This window comes from Bombina bombina, chromosome 4 (genome assembly GCF_027579735.1).
Source record: "Bombina bombina isolate aBomBom1 chromosome 4, aBomBom1.pri, whole genome shotgun sequence".
NCBI classification, from domain to species: Eukaryota; Metazoa; Chordata; class Amphibia; order Anura; family Bombinatoridae; genus Bombina; species Bombina bombina.
In genome coordinates this window covers 973920406-973942107 of record NC_069502.1, presented here as the reverse complement: position 1 = coordinate 973942107, position 21702 = coordinate 973920406, and positions in this window count along the sequence as shown.

The window sequence follows — 21702 nt, the reverse complement described above, 5'->3', positions numbered from 1 at the left end:
TTTAACTTAAGGGGGTGTTATGGTTAGGGTTAGACTTAGGTTTAGGGGTTAATAACTTTATTATAGTAGCAGCGACGTTGGGTGCGGCAGATTAGGGGTTAATAACTGTAGGTAGGTTGCGGCGACGTTTTGGGGGGCAGATTAGGGGTTAATAATATGAATGATAACCTGCCTGAGGAAACAGACTGGTGAGCTCTGAGAAACGCGTAGCGAGTTTTACTGATGATTTTTATGTTCATTTGATTTTATAAAGAATATTTTTATACATTTCTGAAGTCTCCTATCTACTATTTCTAACATCCATCCATTGTCTGCCAGAGTGATATGTGCACTGGGCCACTTTAAATATACCCAGCATGTCTCATTAGCACTACAGTGTGCTTCATAATATGTGAGTATCTCTACAAAGGGATAAGTTTGGGTTTTGAAATCATACTGACTGATCTGCACTAGGAGTCGCCCTCTGCATACCATTCTATTTTTTTCAGATTTCTATCATTAAAGAGGAGCTGCCCTGCATATGGTGCACAGTTTACTGGAACACTGACAAGTTTCCAGACTGCTTACCTAGGCATTATCGTTGCCTTTATCAGATGTGAGTATAAAATCTGTACACACTTTATTTCTATTTGCATATAAATTGGCTGCACTAGGAGGCGCCCTTTCTCTTTTGTCTCATTCAGATTAGGGGTTAATAAAATCTATTATAGTGTTTGCAAGGCAGGATTGCGGCGGTTTAGGGGTTAATACATATATTATAGTGGCGGCGATGTCCGGTCGGCAGATTAGGGGTTAATAAGTGTAGGTAGGTGGCGGCGACGTTGGGGGGTGCAGATTAGGGGTTAATAAATATAATATAGGTGTCAGCGATGTTAGGGACAGCAGATTAGGGGTTCATAGCTATAATGTAGGTGGCGGCAGTGTCCGGTTGGCTCGGCAGATTAGGGGTTAAATAATTTTATTATAGTGTTTGCGATATGGGGGGCATCGGTTTAGGGGTTAATAGGTAGTTTATGGGTGTTAGTGTACTTTGTAGCACAGTAGTTAAGAGCTTTATGTTCCGGCGTTATCCCATAAAACTCTTAACTACTGACTTTTAAATGCGGTAGGAGACTTGGAGGTAGAGGCTGTACCGCTCACTTCTTCCAAGACTCGTAATACCGGCGTTAGGCAAATCCCATTAAAACGATAGGATACGCAATTGATGTAAGGGGATTTGCGGTAGCCAAAAGTCGCGGAAGAAAAGTGAGCGGTACACCTGTACCTGCCATACTCGTAATACCAGCGGGCATTAAAAAGCAGCGTTAGGACCCCTTAACGCTGCATTGGGGACTGCTTGTAGCAGTCCCCAATGCAGAGTCCAGCAGTCCCCAATGCAGAGTCCAGGCTGCCCAGAACAGTAATATATGGTGTCCTTTCTCTGCCCCCTCTTGGTACAGACTCTGCATTTTTTTTTTTAGGTTTCTGCTTTGCGGCAGTAGGGGGGATTTAAAAAATAAAATGGGTAGCCCCAACTCTGCTCTCTCCCATCCCAGGGAGCAGGTGCATCTTGGTACAATATCCCCAAAATGATCTGGAGCTGAAACTAAAAAAGTCTGTTTCATTCCGGGTTTTGCGTTCTGGAACAAAAAAAAAAGTGTTTTGGGTTGCAGTCTGCATTAAGTAAATTGCAACCTTTTTGTACCAGGCCCTTGTCTTCCACATAATTAAGTAGGGCTGCAGCAGCTGGTCAACCCCACCCATATGCCGGTTATAAGCCTTAATGCACACTGGCTTCATTATGCTCTCAGCTCTGCCACTTACAGAGACCTCCACAGTCCTCTCTGTGTGGATGGCCATTTATCCACACCTGACAGCAGTTGCTGCCTGGATGAATGACAACTGGCTCAAACTGAACACAGACAAAACCTAAGTCCTCCTCCTCGGTCCCAATAAATCCGCATGGGATGACTCCTGGTGGCCCACAGCCCTCGGCCACCTTCCAACCCCAACCGACCACGCACAAAATCTAGGCTTCATCCTGGACTCTTCACTCTCCATTAACCGACAAATCAATGCCATCACCTCAACATGCTTCCTTATTCTCCACCTGCTACGAAAAAACTTCTAGTGGATCCCTACCGAAACCAAGAAAACAGTCACCCATGCCCTCGTCAGCAGCCGGTTGGACTATGGCAACTCACTCTACACTGGCTCCACCATCAAACTCCAAAAGAGACTCCAACGTATCCAGAACGCCTCAGTCAGACTCATCCTCGACATCCATCGCCAATGCCACATCACCAAACACCTAAGGAATCTTCACTGGCTCCCCATCAACAAGAGAATCACCTTCAAGCTCCTTACCCACACGTTCAAGGCCCTACACAACATCAGACCCGAATACATCAACCACCACGTAAATTTCTACACCCTCGCCTGACAAGTCTGATCGGCCGACAAAGCACTCGCAGTCATCCCCCGCATCAGCAAATCCACAGCAGGCAGAAGATCCTTCTCTCACATGGCAGCAAAGACTCTGAACACCCGCCCACTGCACCTAAGACAATCCACCTCCCTTACAAAGTTCAGAAAGGACCTCAAAACCTGGCTCTTCGACTGATCACTCATCCCCTCCCCGCTATCCTCCTATCCACTTTCCCTTAGTGCCTTCAGACCCTCACGGGTGATTAATTTGTGCTCTATCTATCTATCTATCTATCTATCTAGTACCCAATAGATAGATGGTGGTAAGAATGTATACATCCTTCTTGTCTCTGTACTTAACTGACAACAGCTCCTCTTGGTGCAGAGCTCAGCTGTCCCCCCTTTGTAGCTAGGTGCGTGCAAGTTGTCCTGAGAAACCTGCGTGGTTCTCTTTAATTATACCGCAAGCTACTGTATCAAAGCAGTACAGTAGCTTGAACAAAAGGACACTTGTATACCAGTCTCGCTCTCACAGAGCTTATACACCTTTACCCCATACCTGGAGCACTTGGAAGGAATATACTGCTTGAATCCCAGCCTTCCCTTATACTTTAAAAATATAAGAAGAACTATCCCAGATGTTACGTCACATTCAATATGGATAAAGTGGCACTCAAAGCATAGATGTCAGTGGTGAGCAACAAGAAACCATGTGGAACAAGGCTGTAGTAATAACACAACACCCCCCCCCCCCCTCAAATAGAAACAACAGTCAATGTTAGCCCCAGTCCTCTCAGGCATCCACTGAAGCGGAATAGGGTGGATTCCAAAACTCACCCTTCTGCCGTTAGGAATCACTAGTGTCCCGGTGTATGACCAGTAGGAACATCTTCAGAGGCGTGCTCCTAAATGGGGATAAACTTTGGCTAGACCGCCGGTTCCCCTGCAAGGATTAGCTCCTCTCCGTTCTATTACAGTGTCAGACTTCCGGATCTCCGTAGCGTGGCGTGTGACGTCATCAGGGGCATGTAGAGCCGGGGGGGTGTTGCGATCAGCCTATCCAGATCATGGAAATATGAAACTCACTCCCAAACTGATCCACTTGATTATAGCCAGAGTGTGAGGATCCTTAAGGAAAAACGACTGCCAATATAGGGACTCCTTGTAATCCCAAAGTAAGTAGAAATTCAAAAGATGAGGCAGCAGTCGTTCCTTGTATGAATAAAAGTCCAATCTTTATTTGTCAATTTAAAACATCACAGCAAAGGGTAAAAAAGTGCAGGCTGGTTGACTAGTTTCGGCAAGTGCCGTAATCATAATCCTGCAATCACTTAAAAATGTGCATATTTAAAGCTATTTTCAAACACAGTGATTGGTCAATGTTAATGGAAGAATACATTCATTCCCCTACATATTAACCTCTTACTCGCAGTTATGGAACTACAATTAATTCAGAGATTTAACTATATAGACATAGTTAGAGGCCATGGGATATATTGATTACAAAAAATCAGTATTTAAAGGCTCAAAAACGACCTTAGGCATATATTGATAGGTAAAAAACACATACACAGATTGACCATAGATGGTAAGAATACGTATATACATATATATATATATAGAAAAATGCATAAGTATGGGAAAAAACATATATTCATACTAGTGTGAAGATATATAGATAGATACATATATATGGCAGCAGTAAGGTAACAACTTCAATGCGCTATTGGATAGGTAAATACATAGATAAACATGTTACCAAAATTCTTAGCTCTTTAACATATTTTATTTTATTTTAAACCCTCATATAAGTAGCTGTATGAAGATCCAAAAGAACAATTTTTTACAAAAATGCATTTCTTTCTCTCTTTTTAAATATCCCTAGCTATCTATGCATAGGTTCAAAGTAAATAATTAAGAAGTTAGACTCTGAGTTATTTGAACTTTATATTCATGTTTAGCACATGTAGTGTGCCTATAGTGCAACTCTCAGATCATATAAGACACTATACCCAAAACAATAAACACATATATGTGTAACCAATAAAGCCAACATGTTCCAAAGGAATGTGTATGGATGTGTATACTAGTATGCATAAATATATATATGAAATCAACCCAAAGCAGAGTTCATTTTTATTTTTACAAAAATCAATGAGAGCTGCTGACATGAGACCAACCAAAGAGTGACTAGTGGGGTACCAGCCCAGCATGCGAAACAATGCGTAAAGGGTAACAGTGTGGTACGAGTGGGTCAGAGGAGAACCCTCAAAGATGTTACAAGAACAAAAACATGTACATACATGCATAAAATGCACACATGCACATATTCATGTATAGGGGTAGAATCAAGAGCATACATCAATGCCAATGGTTTATAAGGTCAAACTCAGAATTGAGGCCTTTTGGTACCTGTGTTTGGAGTTTGAAAATCCAAAAGGCTTCCTGTCTGACTAGAATTTCCTCTTTGTTTCCACCCCTTAGTGGTTGCTTAATCTGTTCAATTGCCCTCCAATTAAATGCTCTAACATCTCCCTCGTGCACCTCAATGAAATGTCTCGACAAGGCAGAACATGTTTTCTCATTTTTAATATAGCCCAGGTGTTCACGTACTCTCGTACGGACATCACTAGTGGTCATACCCACATATTGCCGACGATGCTGAGCACATTCAATGAGGTACACGACGAATTGAGTAGAGCATCTAATACACCCTTTAGTGTTGAATGTTTCATTGGTAGCATAGGAGTAGAAATTTTTTCCCTCTACTATATAGTCACAAGCCTTACATCTGCCATTACTACATTTATATGTGCCATTTACGGCTAACCATGTAGCTGATGATTCCTTTTGTGGTAAGAGGGAAGGGGACAATATATTACCTAAGGTTAGACCTCTAGAGTAAACACATTTGAAACCCTTTTCCACAGTTCTTTTTAAGGCCTTTTCCCCATGTAGTAATGGGAAGTATTTTCTTATGATGTTACAAACTTCATTGTATTCAGATGAATACTGCGTAATAAAAAGAGTTCTCTTATCATCTCCTTTATTTGGTCTATGGGTGAGGGTATCACGTCTGTCCACACTACCCACTTCCTTAGCCACATTATCAACCATGCTGGGCTGGTATCCTCTCTCAATCAGTCTGCCTACCATGTGTTTGCTCTCTTCTTTAAAGTCAACATCCGTGTTGCAGATTCATCTTGTCCGTAAAAGCTGTCCTTTAGCTATTCCTCGGAAAACATGTTTCGGGTGAGCACTCTTGCTATGCAAGAGTGTGTTACCCAAAACAGGTTTCCTATAGAGGCTGGTAACAACTCTTCCCGTATCAACTTTTCCCTCTAGGGAGATATCCAAATAATTAATCGTCTTTCTATTCCATTCAAAGGTGAAATTGACACCATTGTCACTCTCATTGAGGTAACGCACAAAGCTTTCAGCCTCTGCTTCACTGGATGTCCATACCAGAAGCAAGTCATCAATAAAGCGTTTATATAGGCTGATGTGTTCCCTGTAGGGATTACTATCAGCATAGATAAAACATCTTTCTAGCCATCCCATAAAAATATTGGCATAAGAGGGGGCAAACTTGACCCCCATTGCTGTGCCTTGTCTCTGCAGGTAGTAGGTACCCTCAAAAAGGAAGTAGTTATGTTGTAATAAAAAAGTTGTAACCCTGAGTATATATTCCATTAGATGTTCCTCAATGTTGTAGTATAACTTCAAAAAGTACTGTATTGCCTGTATGTACATGTTTTTGTTCTTGTAGCATCTTTGAGGGTTCTCCTCTGACCCACTCGTACCACACTGTTACCCTTTACGCATTGTTTCGCATGCTGGTCACTCTTTGGTCAGTCTCTTTGCCATGTCAGCAGCTCTCATTGATTTTTGTAAAAATAAAAATGAACTCTGCTTTAGGTTGATTTCATATATATATTTATGCATACTAGTATACACATCCATACACATTCCTTTGGAACATGTTGGCTTTATTGGTTACACATATATGTGTTTATTGTTTTGGGTATAGTGTCTTATATGATCTGAGAGTTGCACTATAGGCACACTACATGTGCTAAACATGAATATAAAGTTCAGATAACTCAGAGTCTAACTTCTTAATTATTTACTTTGAACCTATGCATAGATAGCTAGGGATATTTAAAAAGAGAGAAAGAAATGCATTTTTGTAAAAAATTGTTCTTTTGGATCTTCATACAGCTACTTATATGAGGGTTTAAAATAAAATAAAATATGTTAAAGAGCTAAGAATTTTGGTAACATGTTTATCTATGTATTTACCTATCCAATAGTGCATTGAAGTTGTTACCTTACTGCTGCCATATATATGTATCTATCTATATATCCTGCACTTTTTTACCCTTTGCTGTGATGTTTTAAATTGACAAATAAAGATTGGACTTTTATTCATACAAGGAACGACTGCTGCCTCATCTTTTGAATTTCTTCCCTTATACTTTATCAGGGATTCATCCACGCATATATTCCTTCCAGGTGTATAAGCCTCTGCAAACCTGGCAGCAAAGTGGGTAATCAGGGGGCGGATTTTATACAGCCAGTCAAATTAGGGATGCTCCCTAGGGGGGCACAGGCTGTTGTTGCTGAAGTGCATGAAATGTAGAATCATTTCATACCTCTTCTTTGACATACATTGTAATAAAATGGGGGTAGAGCAGATGGGGCTACTGCTCCAGTAGGAGTGAATTGAGGGTTTCTTTATGATGCCCATCAGCATAGTCAATGCCCAGATTTTTTTAAATTCTGGCACATCGATGGGGGCCAATTGCTGCTTTGCCAAATATGAACTAAACAGAAAAAAAACAAAGTACAACACCTCTAAGTGCAGTAAAATGAAATTATACTCACAATTTATTATTTGTCACAATTTAAAACTCACAAGATCCAACCTCAAACACTATGAGGTATGTATTGGGCACCTGAGAACCGTCTAGGTCTCTCAAATGAAATCCATTATGATTCCACAGTGGCAGAGTTCCAGGATTGTAGATGACTCTCTCCAACGTGCACACAATGGGTACTGAACACTTCCTGCACTCATGGAATGGACTCAGGTTTTCCAAAACCTCCATGGATCCAAAAATGGCCAAAGTACAATTAAAAGTCTAAACAAGGAAAAACTTTGCAAAGAGCTGCCACCAAACAGATCAGTCGTACACAAACAAATGTGCCGGCTACATTTAACAGCTGATCGTAGTAGCGTAAAGATGGTGGGCATGGCCTTATGCGTTTCGTAGAGGATCTCCCTACTTCGTCAGAGGCTGCCCACTTGGTCCACATTTCGTCTTATATACGGCCCCTAGGACAGCCTTTATAAAAACAATGATAGACTATTGTACAATTAAGAATAATACACATAACCTGGTGACTTTAATTAAGGAATATAATCTGCAATGAATGCCAAATATTGTAAGCACTGATATTATAAACACTACACAATCAATCCTCAGTAGAGATTATTTTAATATACCTGTATTCTATCACTTCTATGTTGCAGACTGAATGTATATATCAGTAAACGTCACCATAAATTAAAACTGTCGAGTTACTAATGTATGTATACAAAATTGTACACTAAGATATATACTGATACTCCATATACATATCATACATATATAAATACACATACATATGTATTGCATATTTTTTAGAAAAAGAGGAGGTAGAATTCAATACCAGCCTAACCAACAAACTCTTCATAGATCATTAAACAGAACGTTTACCACCATATATACCACTGAGATTAACTAATGTGAAAACATATGTATGCTAAGTGTTAGTGATAAATAGGTGAAAGGGGGAGTGATGTATATTAATTAATAAAAAATCAATAAAAAATCTCTATGAACAATCTACGTCAGCTAACCTGATGTCATATCGCTGCTAGGGCTAATATTCACTGGAATCTATTTATCGATGAGAAATGCTGCCAAATCAATTTCTCTATTCATCCCCCTAGGTTCAAGGGATCCAAGGGTTCTGATACAGCATGTCTCCCTACGTCGTAGGGCTAGGAGTCTTTTTCCTCCTCTTGTATCTAGTTTCACTCTTTCTATTGCTTTTACCTTAAGACTACTGGAATCTTTGTTATGAACTTCAAAAAAGTGTGCCGAAACTCCATGGGACAAACCCCCTTTATCTATATTGACAAAATGTTCTCTGACGCGAGTCTTTAAGCTTCTCTTAGTCCTTCCAATATAAATTCTCCCACAGGAACAAGAGAGATGATATACTACATGTGTACTTTTACAGTTTATGGATTCCTTGATAGGGTACATCATATTATCCCTAAGGGATTTAAAATCACGATTTTCCTTATCCATATGCAAACAACTTAGACAGTTTTTTCTCCCACATCTAAAAAAGCCAGTAGATTTACTTTGTAACCAATTTTTCTATTTCACACCTACTCTCAATTTACTGGGCGCCAAAATATTTTTCAAATTTTGATTCCTCTTAAATACTATCTGTGGTCTCTCCAACAGGACTTCTTTTAAAATGGGATCCTGCAATAAAATCGGCCAATGTTTCTTAAAAGTGTTCTCTATCTGTCTTGAAGCTCTGTTAAATTTGGTTATAAACAGGGGTTGATTCTCAGACTTTCTACTATTCAGTTTTTTTTATCTTTGGAGCTAAGTAGTGTCTTCCTATCTAATTTCTTTGCTCTACTATATGCATTCTGAACTAGTGATGGTTCATAACCTTTGCTGAGGAACATTTTCTTTAGTATCTCAGATTCCTTCTCATAAGTAACTATATCTGTACAGTTCCTTCTGACCCTCTGGAACTGTCCAAAGGGGATGTTCCGAATCCATTTTTGATTGTGTCCACTAGTAGCATGTAAATAAGCATTTGTATCAGTTGTTTTTCTATATAAGCTAGTGATAATTTGGTCCCCTCTATGAATTAAAGATAGATCTAGAAAAGTGATGTGGTCAGCATGGTGGGACTCAGTAAAATTTAAATTGAGGAGATTTCTATTTACATATGTCACAAGATTCTTAACCTCATCAGTTGTCCCTTTCCACATGATGAGGATATCATCAATAAATCAAAGCCATCTCACAATTTTATCTGCAAAGGGATTATTTGCAAAAATGTACAAATCCTCCCACCACCCCATGTATAAATTCATGAAATTGGGGGCGAATTTTGTCCCCATCACGGTACCGTTGGTCTGGAGGAAGAATTCCCCTTCAAATAAAAAATAGTTTTACTTTAGAATAAAGTCAATGCTTTTTAGAATAAATGCTCGTTGGGATATGTCAATATAACCAGTCCTTCTGAAATAATATTCAATCACTGTTTGGCCCAAATCATGGGGTATACATGTATACAGGGAGGAGACGTCTAATGTCACCCACATATACTCATCTCTCCATGTACATTTAGAGAGTTGATTAATGATATGTGTGGAATCTCTTATATAAGATCGAAGACATGGGACTATAGGTTTTAGTATAGTATCAACATATTGAGATAGTTTGGGGGTGAGGGACCCAATCCCGGACACAATTGGGCATCCGGTGGGGTCATCTATTTTTTTGTGACATTTAGGAAGGTGGTAGAAGACCGCAATCCTCGGTTCCACCACCTTCAAAAACTCAAACTCCGAATTAACCAGTATTTCTTGTTCGTTGGCTGTATGAATTAGATCATCATATTGTTCCTTAAACATCTTAGTAGGGTTAGTTTTTAATTTTTTGTATGTGTTGTTATCACCTAAAAGGCGATAAGCTTCTTTAAGGTAGTCAGCTCTGTCTTGTAAGACTACTCCTCCCCCCCTTATCAGCTCCACGAATAACTAGATTAACATCATTTTGTAAACTAGTTAGTGCTTTTTTCTCACTCAAACTTAGGTTATGACTAATATTGCTTTTTTTGTTAGTACAGATGAGCTCCAAATCCTTTAACACTAAAGTAACACCGGTATATAATTACCTTGAGCTTGCAGAGAAAAAAACGTTGAATTGGGTTTAAGATTGACCTTAAGGTCTGCTGATTCTAACTCCAATTCTTCTAAAATGGTAATGATATTCTGGGTGTTTACAGCTAGATTCTCCTCCTCGCTCTCTCTTTCAAGTGTAAGTAGTGAATCAAGTGTCAGAGACTCATCACATATATTTAGTGATGAATCCTCCATAGTAACTCCTGGATCTAACTTATCTTTACTGGCATAAAACCTTTTTAAAGTAGGGGGGCGGAGCCGGCACTGAATGAGGATGGCCGCACATTAGGTGAGCTCCGGTGTAAGCCCACATTAGTGCCCTAAAACCATCATAGACCCTGCATATCACCTTGATTGCACTGACCGGAGGTGCTTAATCAAGGTCTAAGCTTAAAAATGAATTGATGAGCGGCCGCTGACCATTTCGCCACCATTAACACCTACTGGCTGGAATAACGTGTGCAAACAGCCCAAAAAGTACTGAGCTACCAGAGGAACTCCCCGACACATCACCACATCGATCCGGTGGAAGATTATGAGGTAATGCTGCTAGCCGGGGAATTTTACCGCTGTTACAAAAACTCTCAGAGTGAGTAACGGGCAGAGAGGCATAGAGAATGATGGCGGCCGCCATTTTAAAAGCACATACGCACTTATCATAACAAGCCTCCCTGAACACGATCTTATGACACTAAACGGATAACCGGAACAGGAGAGAGACAGACTAAAACACCCTTCTCACCATAATCAGAAGCAGATCACCAAAAATAAAAGGTACCTACAAGTATTTATTTGCTAAACAGCGGTTCTAAGCTAAACTTGCGGTTCAGCCTGTGAAACCCCTAAGACCTTCCAGAGCAAGAATACACTGGTAATCAAACAAATTAGGGACAGCAGGCACATTGAAAGCTTCATTATACACAGAACAGGCACATACGAAAGGAGATGTATACTTAGTGAACTGTCTGATTATAACGTGCCTTGGCACGTGAGAATTTTACACTACATCACATTTAGTGGTCATACCATGAAAGCTGATTATGAGGAAGAGTGAATCTTGTCTTGGATATAAACACATCAATGTTAACTGTTAATATTCCATGATATCAGAGTCTATACTACAGCACTAACTTTTTGCACACCATCTACTTTGCTTTATTGTGTCTCCCTTTCCTATGAGTTATATGTAAAGCAGCTAAGACCAAGTGGAGTATATCTTATATACCATCACACTCCAGATCAGCTCACTGCTCCAGGGTAAACACAGCCAAAATGTCTCCTAGAAAAAGCATATCAAAAGCAAAGCAAAACAAGGGAAGCGGACAAGCAAATCCTTCCATGGATGACTACTTCAAGTCCTCTACACCCCAGATATCAAAAGAAACCCCCACAGCATCGCAAAGATCACATATTTCATCAGATACTTCAGACCTAGGTTCTGAGGAAGAAGAAAATATGATGTCTGTGCCACAGTCTGTGCTGTCTTCTATACCCTCAAAACAAGATTTCTCTGCATTGATTTCTCATGTGAAGCAATGCATAAAAGACAAAATTTCAGAACTGAAAAGAGACATAAAAGAGATTGGTACCAGAGTCAATACTTTAGAAGATACTGCAAAAGAACATAATGCCTACTTCACAAATGTTCACAACCAGTTAGAACAACAAGACCAAACCATCAAACAGATGGAAGATAAAATCGAGGACATAGAGAACAGGTCCAGAAGACAAAATATCAGAATACGTGGTATTCCAGAAGAAATAGAGGCCTCAGCATTAAATGACTATTTGCAAGCCCTGTTCTCACAACTTCGAGACCCAGCGGACAACTCAATAATTGGTATAGACAGAGCTCACCGGGCCCTTAGGCCAAAGCCTCCAGAATCTGCACCTCCCAGAGATGTGATTATAAGAATCACAGAATACCAGCTAAAAGAACAGCTCATGAAAGCAGCGAGAGACAAACGTCCCATCCAGAAAGATGGCAGCACCCTTCAGTTTTTTGCAGATTTATCATCCAGAACACTAGCCAGAAGAAAAGAACTTTCTCCATTGACGAAACACCTACAGGCTAGAAATATCCCTTACAGATGGGGTCATCCATTTCAGTTGCTCATCATTTGGAAGAACAGAAGGGCGAGCTGTTCCTCACCTGAGGAAATTGAAGAATGCTGCAGAAAGTTGGAAATACCTCCACCGTTAATTGACTCTGACACAAGACAAAGTATTGCCCCAGCAGGGGACCCTCTTGCCCCTCCCTTAGCACAACGTAGGGAGTGGCAAACAGTCCGCAACAAAAGACTGAAAACACCCATACCACCTTCAGACTCTAGAGCCCGCATGGGCTGAGTATGTGTATAGGCATGTATCCTTTGCTAGATGTAGGTTGCATAACCAAACGTTATTAGCCGGAAAATGGCGATGACAGTATGAATATTACTAGTTGTTTCTTTTGTCTGTTCTAGGTTTCTAAAAATGTATAGTTCTAACCATACAATAACTAAGTCCTCGTTATAGTAAATGTAGGTCGTAAGAAGTAATGAAACTGCTCGCACTTTGTGGGCTGAATGATTCCAAAAAAGGAATCTTTCAGTCATTTCCCTCTTTAGATGTAAAGTTAAAGTCTTTAAAATGTTTGATGTTTATGTTTTTAGTTTGATTTTAGGAGTTTACCTGCAGAGATGCTTCCTTAAACAGATGGATAAGTCCACCAGATGACACAACTTATGTGTGATAAAGGTAACAGAGTAACAGACGCCACTGTCCATTTTGCAACACAAAATGTAAAAGGTTTCAACTCCCCATCCAAGAGATCAATGGCCCTTAGAGATATAGTACAAAAAGGGGGGGAGATAGTAGGCTTGCAAGAAACTCATTTTAAGAGAGGGTCTATACCCAAATATCTCCATAGATGTTTCTCCCAACACTTCTATAGCGCACACAAGAACAAAAAAATAAATGGTGTCAGCATTCTAATACGTAATTCCATACCTTTCAAATTAATAGCTCAGAAGAAAGACACAGAGGGCAGATTCTTAGCCATTAATGGCATACTATACAATAAACTGGTAACTATTGTGAACTTATATGCTCCAAACCACAAACAAGCATTATTCTTCAAAGCTATAGTCCCTCTACTCCAGGACATCCATAAAGGTCAGCTGATAGTTTTAGGAGATTTTAATTTACCGCTTAACCCTAAATTGGATAGCTCAAACCCGCACATACAAATTGCAAAACGCACACTTAAATCAACAGGGAATTTTTTAAGATCCTTCAGTTTACATGACCCTTGGAGAATTGCAAACCCTGAACGTAGAGATTACACATTCTTCTCTAATCCGAATAAAACATACTCAAGAATAGACTTTATTTTACTAGACCACATAATCCTGGCAAACGCTAAATCAACATCCATCACGCACACAGCGTGGTCAGATCACTCTATGGTTAGATGTGTCATAGATTGGCCCTCAGCTCCCATAAAGGATTTTACATGGAGGTTAGATGAAACCTTATTACTAGACCCGATGATATGTCATACCTTAGAAAAGGAAATCAGGGAATATTTCACACAAAATGCTAAGGGGGATGTAGCACCTGCCATGGTGTGGGAGGCTCACAAGAGCTACATTAGGGGCACGCTAATTAAACTACGAGCTAACAAGCTTAAACAACAGAGAGAAGAATACACACATATCACCAAGGAGTTAGAGCATTTAGACTACCTTCATAAAATACACCCACAAGATGAAAAAGTCCTACAACAGCTAAAATTCTATAGATCTAAGCTGCAATCTCACTTACATATCAAAGCACAGACAGCAGCATTTAAACTTAAGCAGAGATTCTATCATGATGCCAATAAACCGGGACGTCAACTAGCCAGATCATTAAAATCCAAACAAACAAAAACTTATATTTATTCAATAAACAACCAAAAAGGGGAAAGAGTGGAAGATACCAAACGCATAGCTGAGATCTTTAAAAACTACTATCACACCCTATACAATCTCTATCCAAATAGATTAGTTTCAGATCACGAAACCAAATGTACAAATTACATGGACAAAATCAAGGCTCCAGAAATTTCTGAGTCAGATAGTGAGATGTTAAAGGCCCAGATAACTCACAAAGAGATCATAGAGGCTATTAGGTCTCTGAAGCCTGAGAAGGCTCCGGGACCGGATGGATTCTCGGGCTCTTATTATAAATTATTCTCGCACCTATTATCACCTCACATGTTAGAAACTTTTCATCAGATTGACAATGGGGGTACACTTCCAGACACCATGTTACAAGCAGTTATCACTGTACTCCCTAAACCAGGCAAGAAACCTGACACTCCAGCGAATTTCCGCCCCATATAGCTACTGAATATAGACCTTAAGGTCTATGCCAAAGTACTAGCAGCCCGACTTAATAAATTATTACCACAATTGATTTCACCAGATCAGGTGGGGTTTGTACCGCGGAGAGAGGCGAAAGACAACACGGTTAAACTACTAAACTTATTAGATTATATAAATACCAAGTCCATACCATCAGTTATGCTTTCCACTGACGCTGAGAAAGCGTTTGATAGGTTGGACTGGACCTTTCTAGAATCCACTCTTCATAAGTTCAAGTTTCCCCCTCCATTTATAAACAGAGTCATGGCCCTTTACTCATTTCCCACAGCCCAAATCAGAATAAATGGTACATTATCGGAACAATTTGAAATACGCAACGGCACTCGCCAAGGTTGCCCACTCTCCCCACTATTGTTCATCCTATCATTAGAAATGATGGCGTGTAAAATAAGATCAAACAACAATATAGCAGGAATAAATATCAATCATAAGGAATACAAATTATCTATGTTTGCAGATGATATTTTATTGACCTTGGTAAACCCTCTTGACTCTCTCTCCGCGGTACAATCAGAATTCTTAGATTATGGAGAGGTTTCAAACTTCTCAATAAACGCCAATAAATCAGAACTATTGCCCTTAAATTTACCTACCAATATCAAGAACTTAATTCAGACCCATAGTCCCTTCGCGATACAACAGAAATCTATAAAATATCTAGGAGTACACTTGCTGAACAATATAGATTCCATTAGAACATTTAATTACTCCAAATTACTAAACACAATCACCAATCAGGCGTCGACATGGCTGGCTAAGAATATATCTTGGATCGGGAGAATAAATTCTGTTAAGATGGTACTTCTACCAAAGATCTTATACATCTTGCAGACGCTTCCACTACCTAACACACAGACATACATCTTGAAGCTACAAAAAGTCATTCACAGTTTCATCTGGAAAAAAAGACCCCCTCGAGTAAACATGCAGTCCATGTATTCACACAAAGATATGGGAGGCTTGGGTGTACCCAATATAACTTTATATAAACAAGCAATCTCATTGCAAAGAATTATTGACTGGAGTAGGCACTCAGTAGAAGAACCTAAACACTGGATACATTTAGAACATGACATATCGGGAATATCACAACTAGGGGGGTTATGCTGGCTACCTAAATTACTGTCCAAACCTCATACTAACTTTACTGCCACTATCTTAAGCACCCTTAGGGATTGGAAGTTTATACGGGATAGATATCAGGGCATTTCTAGCGCCTACTCCCCGCTGACACCAATTCTGGCAAACCCCGAATTCATAGAGGGTCTAGAACATAGCTCAGGCCACAACATTAGTCTAAAAGGCTACATCCCAGTATCATTAATGACCAATTTGGGGAAACTAACCCCAAGATCTGATCTTTTGGACATAGGAAATGGGTATTTCGCTCAATGGATGAGATACCATCAGGCGAGCCATTACATTTACACGCATAGAGAAAAGGCCAATTTTCTGAGAAAATTGACAACATTTGAACAGATGTGCTTTAATAACACTGCACATAAAAAGATTATTTCAACCACATACAAACTACTACTTGAGTCCACAGCCCCCAAGCCCCATAGGTATATAAAAGGGTGGGAAAGAGATCTCACAGGGCCACAGGATTCTAAAACATGGAATAAGATATTTTACAACATAGCTCACTCAGCTCACACAACTCATGCAATAGAAACTAACTATAAAATATTGTTTCGTTGGTATCTCACACCAAATAGACTGAAATATTTATTCCCCTCAGCCACTGAGAAATGCTGGAGATGTAGACAGGCAGTAGGTAACATGGGTCACATTTGGTGGTCCTGTGAGTTAATCAAACCATTTTGGAAGAAAATAATGAAAGAAATAAATACAGTTTTATCTTGTAATATCCCACAGGATCCACTAATATGTATGTTTAATATGTTGAACGATGTTAAGTGTACCATTAAAAGAAATTTGGGGCATATCATGTTGAATGTAGCCAAACAGCTCATAGCCTCCTCATGGAGATCTGATAAAATCCCAACAATAAGTAGATGGAGGGAGAAAGTAAAAGATACACTGTTGCTAGAGAGATACTCCTATTTTAAGACAAACAGGTTAACAATGTACACCGACATGTTATTCTTCTGGGAATCATATGCTGGTCTTTAACTTAACTCAGTCTGAGATATTTTACGCCAGTATGAGCATATAAGGGGGCAATAAGTGGCGTCTGGAAATCACAACATTCTATGTATTCAGAGTATACAAACATATGTTCATGCCGCAAACTTGACAAGACTTGGGTAGTCATTCTCTGCAGGATGCAATTGTTGAAAATGTTAATGTTTAGTTAATTTTATTCGCTAAGTGTTGATTTTAGCGATTGGTTATAGAGGTCCTAGGAAGAATTTTGCATTATCTGTAGTCTTTGGTTTATGATATTAAATGTATTCTCACTATGTATCATCTGATGTACCTCTTTAAAGAAAAAATTCAATAAAGAATTAAAATATAAAAAAAAACAAAAAACCTTTTTAAAGTAAGTTTCCTGGAAAATATTTCAAGGTCTATAAACAATTCAAAATCCCTTGGGTTGTTAGTGGGTGCAAAGGACAGACCCTTCTCAAGGACACTTTCCTCAACTTTATTCAACAATTTTTTTACTAATGTTGAATATTTTTTGGCCATGTTCTTTTGTCATTGCCATTCTTTCCCTTTTATTCTTTTTGATTTGGAGTCCCACTCCTCCTCTGCATTCTCTTCTCTTTTTTCTCTTTTTGGATTTCTCCCCATAGGGGAGTTGAACACCCCTAAAAAAGATGAAGATGCTTGATGCAGTTCCCTACTTGGTTTGAAATAATTACCAGTGTTTCTATGTTGATTTTTATTATTACTCATATTTTGCCAGTTAGGAAATTTTGGCCTTGCTCCCATATTAGCTTATTATACTACTTCATTTCTACTCATATTTTTATTTTTATTAGTATGTTGATATATCCTTGTCTGATGAAAATTCTGTTCGTTTTGTCTATTATCTGCCCCATTGTGGATATACTCCCTATTTAAATCTCTCCTAGTTCCCCTTTTTATATTTTGGGGTACCTTGATTCTTTGGGGTAAAAGTGTATACATGATAATCCTTATTCTTATTTTTATTAAAATTACTATTTAAACTTTCACAGGGATGATTAGTATCTATACTGTTGGGGGCATAAATATACTTATTTGCCTTACCATATGTATTGACATTCCCATTTTTATTATGCTTATTATGTTTTAAATAATTGCTTTTAAATAATTTCTTTTTATTATTAGGGTTATATTTAGGTTGACCATTAATATAGAAGATTTTAGATCTATCTTCCATTCCTACTGTTTCACTAGTACCTGAGTGTAAAACAGGTTCCACAGTGGTTGTATTAGCAAGTAAAAAAGCGTTATTCAACTTTTTCTTTTTGGTTTTAATAACTTCTATCTCAAAGGCTACTTTAGATTGCCTATTTCTCTCATCTAATTCTCTATAGTGTTCACTAATTCCACATTTTTCCAACTCTTCCTCAATCTCACCTATTTGTTCTGTTAATGTTTTTACTTTCTTATCCCTATACTTAATTACAATATTTATTAGCTTAATGGAACACTCACCTAAAGCTTCCTCCCATTCAGTGTGTAATTCTTCCTCCTCTAGTTCAAAGATGCAAGTTTTTGACATTTTAATCCCATTTGGTACAAGATTTTTTTCTTTATAGTTCTCAAGGCCTATCATATCGTACCAACGTGTCACTTGCATTTTTGAAAGTTTTTCCAGTTTTAAAAAAAAAAATTACTTGGAAAATTAGTGGACAAAATTCTACTTCTATTAGTGACACTAAAGTATTTTCCATATCTAGTGGTCATAGTGCCCAAATAAACCAGTAACAGGGTCAGAAGGGAAAATGTGTAGTATATATGTCTATAATAAGACTAAAATACACTTAATACTCAAGAGCAAAGATCTAAATGGATCTATAGCCAATACGATCTATATATACATATATAGGTTACAAGACTCTGATTAATATCTACACATTGCTCTCTCCCCCCTTTCTTTTGCTCTCTCTTCCCCCCTCTCTTTTGCTTTCTCTCCCCCCTCTCCTTTGTTCTCTCTCTCCCCTCTTTTGCTCTCTCTCCCCCCTCTCCTTTGTTCTCTCTCTCCCCTCTTTTGCTCTCTCTCTCCCCTCTTTTGCTCTCTCTCTCCCCTCTTTTGCTCTCTCTCTCCCCTCTTTTGCTCTCTCTCTCCCCTCTTTGGCTCTCTCCATCCTTTCTTTTGCTCTCTCTCCCCCCTCTTTGGCTCTCCCCCCCCCCTTTGGCTCTCCCCCCCCTCTTTGGCTCCCCCCCCCTCTTTGGCTCTCCCCCCCCCCTCTTTGGCTCTCCCCCCTCTTTTGCTCTCTCTCCTCTTTGGCTCTCTCTCTCCCCTCTTTGGCTCCCCCCCCCCTTTGGCTCTCTCTCCCCCCTCTTTGGCTCTCTCTCCCCCCTCTTTGGCTCTCCCTCCCCCCTCTTTGGCTCTCTCTCTCCCCCCCCTTCTCTTTGGCTCTCCCCCCTTCTCTTTGGCTCTCTCTCTGCCCCCCCTTCTCTTTGGCTCTCTGCCCCCCCCCTCTCTTTGGCTCTCTGCCCCCCCCCCCCTTCTCTTTGGCTCTCTGCCCCCCCCCTTCTCTTTGGCTCTCTGCCCCCCCCTTCTCTTTGGCTCTCTGCCCCCCCCTTCTCTTTGGCTCTCTGCCCCCCCCTTCTCTTTGGCTCTCTGCCCCCCCCCTTCTCTTTGGCTCTCGGCCCCCCCTTCTCTTTGGCTCTCTGCCCCCCCTTCTCTTTGGCTCTCTGCCCCCCCCCCCTTCTCTTTGGCTCTCTGCCCCCCCCTTCTCTTTGGCTCTCTGCCCCCCCCCCCCTCCTGCTCCCTCTCTGGCTCTGTCTTCGCGGGACCCCGCCCGGCCACGCCCCATCGCGGCAACACCCACCCGGCCACGCCCCATCGCGGCAACACCCGCCCGGCCACGCCCCTCGCGGCGCCCGGCCACGCCCCTCGCGTCTGGGGTCTGGGGAGCGCGTTGCCGCTTCTCACGCAGCAGACCTCACAGCTGTTGAGTAGCTCGCGCTCCCTATCTCACAGCTGCTTGTATGCTGTGTACCTCGCGCTCCCAATCTGTCAGCTATGCCGAGGTGCGCGAGAATAGAATCTAAGGCCAAGTGTTTGTCTGTACTGCGCATGACGGCTTCAGACAAACACTTGTCTTTTATAATATAGGATGCTTTTCTAACATGCATATTAAAACACAGATAGATATCTGAGCAAATAATACAATTGAGAAAATCTTACCTAGTATATACCCAATAGGCTTAGATCCAAATATAACATGAATCTCACAATATCAACAATTATGAACTGGAAATATTAATGATAAAATTGATGATAAAAAGGTACTGCATGTATATAGGTTGGCTCATTAATACCAGAATGAGAATACAGCATAAACTATATCACACATATAAACAATATAACTTTAAAAACTTATTAGAGCACCAAATATGAGTCCGGCTTTGCAGCATGGAAATGATGGACATATAAATTAGTTTGGGCGACAATGTTCCCCAATACATCATCGCCCAGAAACACCTCCAGAAACTGTTGGGGGCTAAATACTGCAACATCCATATTTATGCCAGGATTTGCTGTGAAGGGTGTGATATCTGGCCTCTGGTGATGAGGCGTTACCCACTCTTCAGCAGTAATGGCAGCTGGAGCAACATGTCTCCTTCTGGCAGGGGGGCTACCTGTGGGGCTAGCAGCCACAGATACATCACTATTAGTTGAGACTGTATCTAATGATGAATCTGAGCATATGGCAAGGTCAAAATTGGGGTCTGAGTCAGACATAGAGGCATCTGACTCTGATGCAAGGATGGCATACGCCTCTTCAGCACTATATATTATCTGTCACAGAAATAAAAATACTAAAAAAAAAAATCAACACAAAATTTAAATGAGCTAAATGGCTCTGAAAATAGCCTTTGGGTCTCACAAAAAAAAATACTTACAAAAATTAACCCCTAAAAAAATGCACAGACAGCAAAAAAGTGCAGCTGTGCTACTGCCAGTGATTTATAGTGATCACTGGCAAGCTAGGAGTTAATGGCTCTGAAAAGAACCTTTGGGTCTCACAATTTTTAACAAATATACTAGATAAATCTCTCTCTCCTAAACACAGATCTCTCTCTCACACAAAAGCATAAGTGAGGAGAGAGAGGGAGATCCACACTGGTCAGAATCAATATTTACAAATATTGACATGATCAGACAAATAAAATATTTTATTATAATTGTTTTTATTGTGGCAAGCTCAGATTGGATGACCCTAGCCTGCCCCTATGATGAGGCATGCTAGGGACAACCCCAGAAGCCCCATGATGCACTGGGCATCTCCATCTTTGGGGTGGGGGGCTATATGGGGCTTATAATAGTAAATAAAATTAAAAAATATTTTTTATATTATTTTAATACATACTGAGTGCCTTGACCCACCGAGGCACTCAGCACACAAGCAGAGCTTTGGAAGCCTGTCCGATCACTTCCGATGCTCTGCTAGACTGCCGGGCTCCACATGGAGCGAAACCGGAAGTGATCACTTGTGAGGAGTGATCAATCCGGGTTCCTCGACATTGAGGCATCGCTGCAATAATGTTAGAGTGGTGACCTTGATTGCTTCCAGTGCTCAGATTACTGGAGGACGAACAGGGTACGTCCTTGGTTGTTAACAACTGTTTTTTGTAGGACGTACCCTGTACGTCGTTGGTCGTTAAGGGGTTAAAAGCGTAACATAAGAAGATAATATTGCATCTTTCATAATCTAATGTTCTGCACATAGCAGAATATGTTCTATTTATTCTTAAAGAGATATTTAA